This window comes from Pipistrellus hanaki (assembly GCF_964339955.1).
Source record: "Pipistrellus hanaki genome assembly, chromosome: X".
In the NCBI taxonomy this organism is placed as follows: domain Eukaryota; kingdom Metazoa; phylum Chordata; class Mammalia; order Chiroptera; family Vespertilionidae; genus Pipistrellus; species Pipistrellus hanaki.
In genome coordinates, this window is record NC_140524.1 from 76191958 (window position 1) to 76208037 (window position 16080).

Sequence of the window (16080 nt, forward strand, 5' to 3'; positions counted from 1 at the left end):
CCCCCCCCCCCCCCCTTTTTTCTAGCCTTCTTAAAAGTCATCAAAAACAAAGGACAAATCTTAAGTCTTCCCTCCAAAAATTTATAATTTAAATTGTCTGTATGGTCTTCATGTACTTGTCTGTATGTTATATGTAACTAGAGGCCCAAGTGCATGGATTCGTGCATCAGTGGGGTCCCTTGACTTGGCCTGTACCCTCTCGCAACCCAGGACCCCTCAAGGGATTTCAAATTGCCAGTTTCGGCCTGATCCCCACAGGCCAAGCTGTGAATCCCTGCACAAGGACTCGAGTATGCACATAAAATCTTTGGTTAATCTCGTCCCATCCTCTCCCTCCCCCTTTACCTCTGAGAGTCATCACTCTGTTCCATGTTTCCATGCCTGTGCATTGAGTGTCTACTCCCCTGGTGGTCGGTACAAGTCATACCTACCAGTTGAATGGTCCCTTAGGTTTTTATATATAGACAGAGATGTATTTTCTGCCTCCAGGTGGCACCACTATAATGTTTTATTGGCCTACAAAAATATAATCTATACTAATAAAAGGGTAATATGCTAATTAGAGTAGATAGACCAGATGTCTTCCAGACATCCTTCAGACCAAGACATGGTAGTGGGGGCTGAGGCAGAGGGAGTTAGGAGTGATCAGGCCGGCAGGGGAGAGTGGTTGGGGTGATGAGGCAGGCAGGCAGAGGTGGTTAGGGGCAATCAGGCAGGCAGGTGAGCGGTTAGGAGCTGGCGGTCCTGGATTGTGAGAGGGATGTCCAACTGCTGATCGGGCCTAAACCGGCAGTCAGACATTCCCACGAGGGGTTCCAGATTGGAGAAGGTGCAGTCTGGGCTGAGGGGCCCCCTTCTCCAGTGCACAAATTTTGTTATATAAATGAAATGGGATCTTATTGTGTAAGACAAAATATTTAATATTAAAACTGGTTTAAGTTTAATATCCTTTAAAGTTATTACCATAATATATATATTTATTTTACCTAGATTTATAAAAGTTTTATAATATAATCTTTTAGTTAGATATATTTAACAACCTTCCTGAAATTTAAACTTCAAATGGCTTTTTTTTTTTTAAACAGAAATGACTTTGAGTTATTCGAACGGACCCTGAAATACCTCAAGGATTAATTTTCTAAGTTTTTAAACTAGTTAGGCCAATTTAATATGCTTGAAAACGTACATGGGAAGCTTTGCAAAATAAAGAATTATTAATAATAACTATTTTATTTATATACAAATATATATTTTAAATGAAATTTTCAGTCTGCCCTAGGAAAGAACTTGCAAAGATGCAGAGCCACGTTCAAATAGGAAATTCTCAAGATTAATAGGTATCTAGCCAGTGACACCTGACAAGCCTAGAGTAGTAGTTCCCTATTAAAGGCATCTGGCAATAGTACTCCAGATGTTTGTAACCTATACATTGGGACATTTGTGAATTGTTTCCAATGCTCAATAGTCACTTCCAATGAGCCATGTGCAGTATTTTAAAATATTTCTTTAAAAATATATTTTATTGATTTTTTACAGAGAGGAAGGGAGAGAGATAGAGAGTCAGAAACATCGATGAGAGAGAAACATCAATCGGCCACCTCCTGTACACCTCCCACTGGGGATGTGCCCTCAACCAAGGTATATGCCCTTGACCAGAATTGAGGTATATGCCCGGGACCCTTGAGTCCACAGGCAGATGCTCTATCCACTGAGCCAAACTGGTTTCGGCTGTATTTTAAAATCTTGCATATTATTTCTTCTTGATATATATTTTAAAACTCTAGATTAAATATAAGAATATGAACTTTATATTGTTTCTTTATGTCATCTCATAATAATTACTTACAAAAATTATCTTAGAATGTTATATCTTACAGAAAAGCAAACTTTTTGTCAATTATTTTATGGTCAAATCTATAATCATGTCATTTAAGTTTGTCACTTACAAACCATCATTATTTTAATATGTTACTTAGGTCTCTGAAAAGATTTATAACAAGGACTCTGATTTACTCTAAATCACAGATTTCTAAGCAGGTGATCTCTTTAAAGTAAGGAAAAATTTAAAAAACTCTAAAGAATGACTAAAAACATGAAATACTAGCAAATAATCAGGATAAACAAAAAATTAGGTATATAAAAATATTTCTGCCTGGCTGGCATGGCGCAGTGGTTGAGTATTGATTTATGAATCAGGAGGCACAGCTCAATTCCCGATCAGGGCATATGCCCAGGTTGCAGGTTCTATTCCAGTAGGGGACAAGCAGGAGGGAGGCAAACAATGATTCTCTCTCATCATTGATATTTCTATCTCTCTCCCTCTCCCATTCTCTCTGAAATCAATAAAAATAACTCTGTCTTCCAAATATAATAAAGCTTATTTTTATTTCCCTAGAATAATTTAGTAAATTATATCTTCACTAGAGGCTCAGTGCACAAAATTCGTGCAGGAGTGGGGGAATCTCTCAGCCCAGTCTGCACCCTATGCAATCTGGGACCCCTTGGGGGATGTCTGACTGCCTGATTACCCCTAACCCCTATGCCTGCTTGCCTGATCACCCCTAATCACCTGTGCCTGCCTGATGGCCCCTAACCACCTCTACCTGCCTGCCTGATCAACCCTAACTGCTCCCTTACCAGCTTGATCGCCCCTAATTGCTCCTCTGCTGGCCTGATTACCCCTAACCACCTCTGCCTTGCCCCACACCCAGGACCCAGGATTTCCTTCTCTGGCCAGTTGTAGACACCCGGGACCTGGGCTTTCCTCCCTCTGGCTAGCCACAGGCATCCACGATCTGGACTGGCTTCACCCCGGCTGCAGCTGCAGGTGCTGGAAGCTTGTCTCTTCCCTGGGCCACAGGCACAGGCACAACCATTGGTGCTTAGGACTGTGGGGCAGGTGGCTTATCCCTCTCCCAGGCCACATCCTGGCTGTTCCCCATTCCTCTCTTGTGAACTCATTTGTGCCTGGCTGGTCCCCATTCCTCTCTCCCAGTATTGAGTGTCTGAGCCGTTAATATGCGATGACCATTTGCATATTAGTTCTTTATTATATAGAATAAGCAATATGAAAGCTTTTATATTTTTCTCCCCACCTGATTCCACCAAAATTTGAGAGTTCTTAATAAATGAGCCATGGGAAGGCATTGGCTTTTTTTTTTTTTTTTTTTTTTTGCATGAATTCAGTAAAACCAGTTTGTGATTTTATTAACAAAGACTAGAGGCCTGGTGCATGAAATTCATGCACAGGGGGAGTCCCTTCAGTCCAGCCTGCATCTTCTCCAATCTGGGACATCCCTCTCACAATCCGGGACCACTGACTCCTAACTGCTCAAATGCCTGCCTGCCTGATTGCCCCTAACTGCCCTCTGTGCTGGTCTGGTCACCCCCAACTGCTGACCCTGCCAGCTTAGTTGCCCCAAACTTCTCACCCCGCATACCTTGATTGCCCCTTATTGGACCCCTGCTAGCCTGGTAACCCCCAACTGCCATCCTGGTAAGCCATTATTGCCCCCCCCCCCAGTCTGGTTGCCCCCAACTTCCCCCCTCACTGGCCTGGTCATCCCTTAACACCCCCATGCTGACCTGGTCATCACCAACTTCCCCTATCTGCTGGCCTGGTCGCCCCTCACTGGCACCCCTGCCAGCCTGATCATCCCAACTGAGCCTCCTTCAGGCCTGGTTGCCCCACACAGCCTGCTGCTCAGTTGGTTGGTCACCCTTTACTTACCCACCTGCTGGCTTGGTCACCCCCTGCAGACTGCTGCTTGGTGGTTTGTTTTCCCCTCACTGACCCCCCCTGCCTGCCTGGTCGCCCATGCAGCCTGCTGCTTAGTCGTTTGGTCACCCCTCACTAACATCCCTGCTGGTCTAGTCGCCCCACACAGCCTGTTCAGTCATCCGTTCAGTTGCGATGGTCACATAGGCATATATATATATATATATATATATATATATATATATATATATATATATATATTAACACTTATGTTATGTCTAAGAGAAACATGCTTGGTTCTGGATGTCACCAGAAAGCCTTAAAAAGCCAATAAGAGCTGCTGGAGAAAGTATCTTGCTTGATAACGTGTTTCACTGGAGTCTTTCCAGGTAAGGAATGAAGGTTGATTTCTTGAGAGATGGCAAGGAAGGAACCTCAAGACATCATTGAGGACTTCATGAATGTGAGGTATTCAACCATTTACAGGTATTACAGGAAAACCTGGTGGAAGCTAGATGGCTCAGCTTCTTTGTCTTGAGAGGCTAATTAAAGCTAGATAATGAGATTCCAGAAAGCATGTTTTGTTGTTGTTGTTGTTGTTGTTGTTGTGTTTTGTTTTTGTTTTGTTTTGTTATACAATGCCATTTTATATGAGGGTCTTGAGCATTCACAGATTTTGGTATCCATTGGGGGGATTCTGGAACCAAGTCCTCATGAATATTGATGGATGACTGTATAGTATAATTGGTTCAAGGTTTAAGGAAATATTTCAAAAGCTAACATAATGAATTTTTGACTAATTATCTGCTTCTATTTTTTAAAATTTTATTTTATTGTTTAAAGTATTAAAAATAGTAGTACACATGTCTCCTTAAAAGCCTATATAATCAATTGCTTTTCTTATTGTGTTTATGCAAACAACCAGGCCTAATTAAAACTAAACAATATAGTAAATAAATTCATCTTAATTTGGCTCTTTAATAAAAGGGAGAGTGATTTTAGGGGGGAAATTGTGTTTCAATAGACTCTATAATACACAGTTATGACTCAAAGCTTTATTTTTCACCTACAAATTAAACTGGATCCTCAATTTATATTAAATATTTGGCTAGGACCCTCCAAACTAATGTATTTGTTTTTTTTTTCCTTACACCTGACCATTTGTCATAATTCTTCTCATTCTAACTTTTGCCTTAATAATACTAAAATGTATAACAGAGTTAATTTTTTAAAATATATTTTATTGTTTTTTTTACAGAGAGGAAGGGAAGGGAATAGAGAGTTAGAAAACATCGATCAGCTGCCTCCTGCACACCCACTACTGGGGATGTGCCCGCAACCAAGGTAGATGCCTTTGACCGGAATTGACCTGGGACCTTTCAGTCCGGAGGCCTATGCTCTATCCACTGAGCAAAACCAGTTTTGGCTATAACAGAGTTTATTTACACCAAGTTACTGTTATAGAAAACCAGAGAAGAACCAAACAATATTTAGAGAGATGGAGTTACATTTATTATGGGTGGGACCAGAGGAAAATGTCTCTCAAATTCTGGGCCCCGACATGGAAGAATTTTCCCTATTTATATGTTTTTACCTTCTTTGTCTCCCAAATATGGGGTGTTTCCAGCCCCTTTTGCAAGTTCTTAAAGAGCCCCTATGTGCTGGGCCTTGAGACATCAACCAAAGGCTTGACCTGGTGCCAGTACTGATAATTTTGTCTGGGGAAGGTTTAATGGCTTCTCTGAAGTGGGAGCAGTCTTATTTTCCTTATTATTTAATCAAACAAGCATCTACAGAAGCCAATTGCAGGGTTAAAATTTCAAACAGCTGTTTTTATATAAGATGGATTCTTCATTACAAGCCCTACTTGTACTCAGGAAGCACCACCCCTAAATACCATCACAACCTCCTTTGGTGGCCAGGTCTCATAGTCCCTCTGACACAAAGCAAGGATTTTTTTTCCTCTGGAAAACATCACCTCCTTTCATCAGGAAGCAGTCACAGAAGAATCCCTGTGTCCCCTTTCCTCTGAAATAATTCAGTTGGGGGGGGGGGGGTGTTAGACAGATCCTCAGAACAAAAATGATGGGCCAGGTACAGAAACTAACCAGGGCAGAAAGCTGGGGAAGTGTAGCAAAGGGAAAACTGGGGAAAACAAGAACCTCACTCCCCAGGGTAATTTTTCATTCCCTAGCATATCACTGGTCATGTGGTTTGGACTCAGGATCTTTCATATCACTGGTTGGTGGTTTAGACCTACTGTCCTTTTCCTCCCTAAAGATAACATCTAGGCCTCAGCTGTATTTCAGATTCAGGCCCAGTAAAGTAGCAAAACCACACAAGTAATGCCATGGCTGCCTCAGGACCAGCTTTTACCTCCCGGGTCACTCAACAGGTTTCCTCAGCCTTGGGTAATTAATGATGATGGAATTTGAAAATTTTTCCTACATCCCTTTTTAGTGGGAAACAAAATTCTATTCAAAACCTAGAAACTGGATCACCAGATGATCAACATGGAGAGGACCCTGGGACATGCTTTTCAACACTCCAAATGCTCTGAAGCTGGCAGGGGTAAAGCCCTGGATCATCACACCAGAGTAGAGGGGCACCAGAAAGGGAAGAATGTGTGACTGAACCTAAGGAACACTTCAAGAAAGAATCTATGTAGAACAGACCTTTACATCTTGCCTAGTAGGAATTGGGACACCTATTGCTAATATACAGAATTATATACATTCTATTCATTTTTGGGAAGAAAGTCACATGGGGGGGGGTCTTTATGCATTGGGACTTACTTTTGGGGAAAAGGATGCAGGAATTTTTCCCCCCTAAAGATTGCTTCAGTAGCTCCCTGTAATGAATGCCTGACTTTTGCCAGATGTTCTAGCTATTGTTTTTAATTTTCTAATAACTACAATATAAACTATTCTGACTATTTCAACCTCCCTTATAATAAGGGGCATACTAATCTACCAGCTTGTTGTTTTATGATATATGGGGTAACTGTTTATTCTTATATCCCTGCCAACAGTACTGGGGGTCTTGTTTTTTAGGATGACTGACAGAAGAGGGAGACTCACCCTGATTAAGAATAATGACTAACAAATAGAAAGAGGAGGGGAATGTTAGGATTATAGGGCAATACAATCCTTAACAGCTATTTGTAAGCTTCCTGCCACAGAAGAACAAAAGAGCAGGAAAAGCTTGCTGAACCCCAGGAGTCAGACCATATAAGGAACTGAAACTGTCCTGAAGGTACCTGATTGCATTCTTGTATTCCATGCACATTCCAAGCCCACCAACTCAGTCCCAGACCCACCAACAGCAAGAGTTTCCCACTAGTGACTGCACATAAGGATGAGACTCCAGCTGTTGGGTGCTGCCATCATCAACCCACTGTCTCCTTATCTCAGTGTTGTGCAGCCCTTCACTTCGGATATCCCATCCCCTATCCCATTTCCTTAAGTAGATTCAATTTTTCTTAAATCACCATCTATAATGCTTATTTAGCCTGCCCATGTGCATCACCACCATATGTATTGTAGCTTGTCATTTTCTACAAAGAACTCAGGTTGGATTTTGATAGGTAATGCTTTAAATATATAGATGGATTTGAGGAATATTGCTCTCCTAAAAATATTATGTCATCCAACCCATAAATATAGGCTGTCATTCTATTATTTATATATTCTTAAATTTCTTTTAATAATAATTTCTAGTTTTCACTGCACTTTATTAGTGCCTGCTCTAATAATTATTATTGTACTTGCTTTGGGTTTATATTCTTCTTCTTTTTTAGTATCTTAAGGTGAAAAGTAAGATATTGTTTTAAAATTTTTATTCTTTTTAAAATATAGTTATTTTCAACTTTAAATGTCCCTATGTGAACTGCTTTTGCTGCATAACCAAATTTTGGTATGTTGTGTTTTCATAATTATTCATCCTAAATGATTTTCTCTTTTCTCTCATGATTCTTAATTTTTACCCAGTGGTATTCAGAAGTATATATTATTCTACATAAAAAGCCACAATTTGTTTCTGTTGATGGTTTCTAATTTAATTCCACTGTGGGCTATTAGTATACTTTGTGTGATTTTAATCTTGTTAAATCCATTGAGATATGTTTTATGCTCTGTATATGGTCTATACTGAAGAATATTCCATGTGCACTTGAGAAGAATGTATATTCTGCTGTTGTTGGGTTTAATGTTTTATAGACTTATTCTATTAGGTATAGTTGGTGTATAATATTTTTCAATTATTCTATATCCTTCTTGACCTTTTGTCTAGTCATTTTGTCCATTATTGAAAGTGAGGAACTTATGTCTCCTACAATTATTGTTACATTGTATATTAGTTCCTTCAATTATGTAAGTTGTTGCTTCCTGTATTTTGTGCCTCTGTATATGGGTGCATTTATGATTAGAATCATAACAGTCTTCCTGATAGATTGGCCATTTTATCATAAAATGTCTTTATTTTTAATAACAAGTATTTTTTTAAATCAACATCTGAGGATATGTTTTTATTTATTTTAGAGAGAAATTAAGGGAGAGGGAGATAAACATTGATGTGAGAGAGAAACATCAATTTGGTTGCCTTTCGTATACTCCCTGACCAGGAATCAAACACATGACCCTTCAGTTCATGGGACAATGCTTCAACCAACTGAGCCACACCGGCCAAAGCAACAGGTATTTTTGATAAGCTTACTTTTTCTGATGTTAGTATAGCCACTGTAAGTTTGTGTGTGTGTGTGTGGTATATCTTTTTCTATCCTTATATTTTAAAACTATTTTTGGTTTTGAATCTAAAGTGTATGATTCATAGACAGCACATTGTTGGATCTTGTTTTTAATTTGTCTTATAATCCATGCATTGTGGTTGAATTATTTAGTCAATCCTATTTAAAGCTATTATTGATATGGTTGTGACTTTGTATACCACGTTTTGTGTGTGTGTGTGTGTGTGTGTGTGTGTGTGTGTGTGTTTCTATACTGCTTCTGTCATTTGGTTCTCTTTTACTATCTCTTCTTGTCTTGAGTGGCTATTTTCTAGTGTACTTTTTTTTTCCTTTAATAATTTTTACTATATTTTTAAGTTACTTTCTTAATGAGTACTCTTGGCTTTCCAATATTTAGGTCAACTCATCAAAATCTGCTTCAAAATTATAATAATGTAATGTCAAATACTTGCATTACTATATGGTTTTATTATTTGTTTTGTTGTCTTAGGTAAGTCACTCTTTGCTTGTGCCTTTTAGAGTTAGACTGTTACTTTAGGCCTTATATTAACATATGCAGATCCAAAGACTTACAAATGTTAAAATGGTTCAAAAACAACATATTTTGTTGGTGGGATTTGTTTGTTTCTACTGAGCAGTTTGAAAACCCTTATATTTGCTCATGAAAAAGATAATTTGGACTGAGTTGTAAGTGCTTCTTTAAAATAAATGTGGCCATGATTATCAACCCCCAAATGATCAGAATTAATGGAAGAATTACTACCCTGTTTCCCCGAAAATAAGACAGTGTCTTATATTAATTTTTTCTCCCAAAGTTGCGCTAGGTCTTATTTTCGGAGGATGTCTTATTTTCGGGGAAACGGGTAGCTGTGTGGTTTTGGACAAGTCCTTAATTATTTTGTACCTGATTTTTCTTAAGTATAAAATAGGAGTTGTGCAGATTAGATAAATAAATATAAGTAATGCATTTAGAAGAATGCCTGGCATATAATAATAATGCTCAAGAAGTTTTCTATTGCCATTATTATTACTACCTTGATATTTTTATTACCTATAACCAAACATTTTAGGCTTCTAGGCACTTTATCAATCTGTTTGAAATGTTCATTTTCTCTAACTACCAACCTTGCCTGTAGCATTGGAATCTTGCTATTATTTAACTTGTTCAGTTAGAGAGAAGAAAATTTCAGTTGCTAGAGAAACAAGTAACAGGTAATGGTGCTCCAGCATGAAGTATGTGCTAAAATTTTTCCAGGGTCTGTGCTTAAAAAATGTTTTTTACTCTTTCAGAGATGTAGTATCCAGTATTATAAAGTGCATTGGAACCAGAAATAATGATCTTTTCCCTATTGGAGCAGAAGAATATTAAAAAGAGGACTGTAGAACCCAGGGTCTCACCTTTTTTTTTGTGAAAGGCCTCAATGCATTTGATAATTCAAAATTAGTAATTAAATGGCTTCCTTTCCTAGATCACTCTCAGGTTTATATAGGCACTGAGTTAATTCAGACAATATGAGTGTTACCAAAACTCTTAGTCTTACCCTAAGCCACAGGCATAGTTACATTTGTATGGTTTTTAAGGAAACTAGCACAGTGATGAGTCTCTGGTACTTGGGGTGAATTCTCTCAGTCTTTTGTTATTACTGGCAGAAAGAAAAATTGATTTGGGTTTGAAGTGTGAAGGTTTGAAGCCTCTGACTATTCTTATTCAAGTATGTAAATTTCCTGTGGGAAGTTAGTCATATTTCAGGTGCTCTCTTTTTGAACAGATAAAAATGAAATGCTTACTCCCACAGGTATTTCTGAATATGCACTTTTTCAGCTGCATATTCATTTTCCCCTCAGTAGGAAGATATCAGAAACTTAATGAAGGCTAGTTTTATAGGAATTTTTGGGTTACACTTTGTAGCTATTAACTGGCAGCTTGGAGAACACCCTGGAAAATTTTTAAATTTTCTCCCTTCTACCTTACAAATATTAGAACAGGCAAAACTAGAATGTTTGTAGCAAAAAGTGAGGTGAGGGCAAAAGGGAATAGTAATGAATAAGATTCAGTACTTTCTTGTTCACGGGACTTTTTTTTCTTTATTTGTATGTACTCTTTGTTCTAAAATAACAACTTGATGGGGACTTGTTTGTAAATGGATGAAATAGCACATATTTTCAGTTGATAATTTTAGAAAAGGGACACTGCTACTTTGCTTAGACAAGAGAGAAAATGAGGGAGAAGAGGTTTTGTGAACATTATCATTATTAATTTTGTATTAAGTTGATATGGACGCTATCCCCTTGGGGTTTACGGTTCAGAGAAACTGACAATCAAATTTACCCAAAAAAATTACACAACAGCATATAAAAATTATACTTATGATAAATGCATTGAAGGAAAGGTCCATGATGCTATATGAGTATATAATAAATGGCTATGACCTAAAGTGGGCTTAAGGAAGGGTTCCCTGAAGCATGATTACTGGTATAATTTCTGAAGGAAGAATAAGAATTAACTTGAAGTGGAGGCTAAGGAAGGGAAGAGTGCTTCAGGCAGGGGGAATAGCTTGTGAAAATATCCAGAGTGTGAGGGATCATATTTCATTTTAGGAATATGAAAGTGAGTGTGAGTCTAGAGCTTAGATAAAGGAAGAGTGAAGCTAAAAGGGCATGCAACCCAGTGATATGGTAAAAGACCTGGGAGTCATTTATGAGATTAATTAGAAAAGTAGTTGAATTCCTTAGGGACAAATTAAGGGAGATGAATTGGAAGACTGAGAGATATTAACCCAAAGAGGAGAATTATACTGAGCTGGTCTATCATATAGGCAGATATTGACCATGATTATCGGTTGACTTTAATCACTATAGTGCATTAAGTTGCAACAATTGAGTATTCCCCCCTCCCTGCCCCCCTCCAAAGCTCTTCTCCTTACCTTCCTTTTTTTTTTTTTTTTTTTTTTTTTTTTTTTTTTTTTCACAAGCCAGTTTCCTTCTCACCTTGTCTCACTTCACACCTCCTGCATTTTGTCACTTAGATCTGACCACCTGGAAAGATTTCCTCTTCCTTTCTTGGCTTATTTAAATAATAATCACCTGCTCAAATTCCACTTCCTCTGGGAAGTCCTCACCTGTCCTTGGGACTTTATCTCCATCCTCTGAGACATTACAAAACTTATTCTCCATATAACTCCCTTAGTATTTTTTCTTAATTTGCCTTTGGTATCTCATACTTTCACACGTCTTATGTCTCCAGCTAGACTGTGAGGCACTACAAGGCAGTGAGTGTTATCTTTTTCTTGTAGATTGATAAATGCACTCAGAGCTAGTCCTACCTCAAAGTGGGTAAATGACCACTTTGTGAGGATACAGTCTATATTAACAATTGACAGATATAGACATACCTGAGGTAAGTGGAGAGGTGACAGAAAGAACAGGGACTAGAGGTGGCGGTGGAGAGACAACAGAGAAGTACTTTTCAGAATCAGTGACAATAAGACTAGTATTAACTTCACACTCGTTTACTGGCATTGACTGATAGTGAGAACAGCCACAATAGAACTGAAGAATGAGGGAGAATACAGAAACTTGAAACATGTTTTATTTAGGAAGCAGCTTAATTACACAGACTTAAGTCCTGAAGCAGGCAGAGGATTCCCCAATTTTCCAAGGGCATGACTGGAGAAAGCATCTTTTCCCTGTTCTAAGAATTTCATTCTAGAGAAGGGAGGGGGGTTATTGTTAGTGGCAGTGAGTGGAGGATAGGGGAGAGAGGACTGGGCGAGAAGGCTGGCAGAGGGGAAAGGCTAACAATAAAATTACAGATGGATGAGTATATTTCTGCAACAAATTCATGTCAGAGAAAGAGAGGGAAGGAGGAAAAAATAGGGAGGGGGGAAAAAGCAATGTGAGTGACCAAGGAAGTCAAGCTATAGAAAAATAACTTATGGGATGGGGGTGGGGAGGTATACTAGTACAGTTGAAGATAACTCCCCATTATAAACAAATCAGAACTGTACTATTTATTTTGGTTTTGAGTAAGACTTTGAAAAATTTTTAAAAAATTTCTTTATTGATTAAGATATCACATATTTGTCCTCAACCCCCATTCCCATCCCAACCACTCACCACGCATGCCCTCACCCCCCTGTTGTCCATGACCACTGGTTAGGCTCATATACATGCACACAAGTCCTTTGGTTGATCTCTCCTCCTTATCCCCAACCCTCCCCTACCTTCTCTATGAAGTATGACAGTCTGATCTATGCCTCCTGCTCTCCAGGTCTGTTCTTGTTCATCAGTCTATGTTGTTCATCATTTCCCCTAGATGAGTGAGATCATGTGATATTAGAAACACATTGATAAGAACCTAAAATGAGACAAGCCATAATGGTTATTCTGAGAGGCAAATGAATCAGTCTGTAGTGAGTTTCTTTCTGAGCCAACAGTTCTTTTGAGTCCCAATTTCAATGTCAAACAATTCCTTATGTGTACATGTCAGCAATGATATTTCAGTTCTGGATTGTGGGCAAATGGTGATAATGCAGGCCCGACCCTCTCTGGTTTGGTCCTGGGCAACTTGCAGTGATGCACAGCTGCTGGCTGCTATTATGGCAAGGCATCATCAGTGTCTTCCATCTCTGGATTGTTTCTCTTCTGTCTTCATGGCTGGAAAAATCCTGTCAATTCCTCTCTGTTGAGGAATCCACATACCTTAGTCTCCAAGTTGTTTTCTGAAAATATACAAACATATTCTCAACCACAAGTTAATAAAGGAATATTTTCTATAAATTTGACTTGGGATCCTTTTTCATTTTTTGCCGAAATGATTTTTCTCTGGCTTGTTTCAATACCATGTATGTTTTACATGGGTGTCTTCCTGTTAGCATTACAAATAAAAGTTAATTTTCTAAAGTAAAATTTTTCTAGATGTAATTTACTTATAGGATATTTTTCCTTACATGATCTTCTTCTACTAACCTCCCTTTTGTGATTTAAATATTAGGAGGTTTTTGGAAGTTTTATAATGTAGTCTTGATAGCTTTTAAATTTTATTTTTTTCACTAAAATATGACTGCTTTAGGTTCATTACATGTTATGCAATTTTATCATGAGATGAACGACCAATAACAATTTTTGTTAACACTTTAGGAACAGCTTTTTGTCTAGTACAATGAATTTTTCTAGAATATTTGCTTATTTCAATTAGCCAATTTAAATTAGTCTGAAAACTTGGCTACTATTTTACTGTCAAATTTAATACTCTGAATAAAAGTAGTCAAGTCTGAAAACTTGACTTCTATTTTACTGTCAAATTTAATACTGTAAAATGTAATACTAACAACAATCTTGTTTTACCCTGTAAATATTAGTGGAAAGGATTATTTGCCTTCTTGAGTTGGCCCTGAACATTCCTTGTACTAGGCTAGATTTAGATATCAAAACCCCACTTCCCCACAACATGGGTACAAGACAACTCAAACAAGTCTTGTTGCAGTGAGAGGGCAACTGCTGTCGGCCAAGTCTCTGTCTGTTTTCTGGGTCCCAATTTGAGCTGGGCATGGGAAGTTAAGCAGCATGAGGGCAGAAGACCTCCCTCAGAAGGGGTGAGGGTCCAGGTCCCTGTAAAGATGGGGGGGTGAGGGTCTGTGCCCCACCTTTGTTGACCCCAAGTTCTCTCCTGATGGTCCCTCTGCAACTGTGCCTGACTTAGGCTGTTCTTTCCCTGAGGAATCTTATCCATCTCTGGCTAACCAGCCACCCTCCGGGGCCAACCAGGGTGATGTGAGTTTTAGTTCTGTCTTCTTGGTAGCATATGCCTCCATAGCCTCCACACCCATCACCTGTCTTGTGATCCCTTTGGCTGCTGACGGGGCCCCAGCACTGATCGCATATCTTGGGAAACCCGGGTTTCTTCTCCAGAGAGGGCCTAGCTCGCCCCACTGGGTGAGAGACAGATCCATGGTACCAGCCATCATAAGGCTTCAACCTTGGCTTGAACAGAAAGCTCAGGCAACAGCTGTGGGCAATTGGATTGTGAGAAGAGGGTCCCTCTTGGCCAAAAGAACAAGAGGGATCAATATAGAATGCTCAGGTGCCTTCCCAGGAGGCCCTCTACACAGTGGAAGGGATTAAATCCTTTCATGTCCTTTTTAAATTGCTGCCAGACATTCAAAGAATTAGTTTTTAAGTTTGTTTGGGATAATTGTATATTATGCTTTTGTAATTCAAAATATCAAGAGATGTGTTATCTTTGTCTCCAAGGACCAAAAAGATGACTTTTATTGATTCCCAAGGGTGCGAGGTACTACAATATTATAGGTAATGAGGATAACCCAAATCTGGGAAAAATTATAGTGACTTTGTAGAATAATATCATGTTCTTTGCTCTAGGCCACATGTGTCAAACACAAGGCCCGCGGGCCAAATCCAGCCCGCCAGGCCTTGCAATGTGGCCCGCACCGCGCTGTCATCACTGCACTCCGCTGTCAGTTTATGACATTGTCAGTTTATGACTGTTCAGTAAACCATTCGGCCCGCGATTTAGGCTGGATTTTAGATTTTGGCCCCGTCTCTGATTGAGTTCGACACCCCTACTCTAGGCCATGGCAATTCCATTTCAAACTGGCTGTCAATTTTTCGTATAGACAAGGTCTTAGTTACATTTTCTGCACCTCTCCCAGGAACAAGTAGTGACAGGCCCTTCCTTTGGTGTCCACACAAGCCAGAAACCTCTGTTTAATTTTACACACAAAAGGGCAGTGGGTTGATTTTGTGTCATACAAAAGGGAAGCTTGGTGGAGACCCCTGTGTAATTATACTTCCTTGCCCCACCCATGGTCCTCCTGGATGACCAAGGTGTTTGCCATTATTGGTGACTACATTAGGCGAAGATCAGGCCACCTAAGGCCTCTTACCTATGAAGGTTCAGGAAAATAAGTCCAAAATACTTCCCCATTTGCCCGAGGTAATATTACCATATAGCTGATGACTGCTAGCATGGCAAGAAAGATGTTCTCAGGCTATCTTGGGTTTCTGGTTACCTCACAATTTCTTTTTTTATTTTAAAAATTATTATTATTATTAGTTTTACATATGTGTCCTTATTCTCCCATTACCCCCCAACCCTACTCATGCCCCACCCTCCCTGTTGTCTGTGTCCATTGATTAGGCTCATATGCATGCATATAAGTCCTTTGGCTGATCTCTTCCTCCTTACCCCCACTGTCCCCTACCTTTGCTGAGGTTTGACATTCTGATTGATGTTTCTCTGTCTCTGGATCTATTTTGTTTTTCATCCGTTTATGTTGTTCATTATATTTCCCAAATGAGTGAGATCATGTGATATGTATCTTTCTCTGCCTGGCTTATTTCACTTAGCATAATGCTCTCCAGTTCCATCCATGTTGTTGCAAATGGTAAGAACTCCTTTTTTACTGCAGTATAGTATTCCATTGTGTAGATGTAACACAGATTTTTAATCCACTCATCTGACGATGGGCACTTATGCTGTTTCCAAATCTTAGCTATGGTGATTTGTGCTGCTATGAACATAGGGTTGCATATATCCTTTCTTATTCGTGTTTCTAGTTTCTTGGGATATATTACTAGAAGTGGGATCACTGGGTCA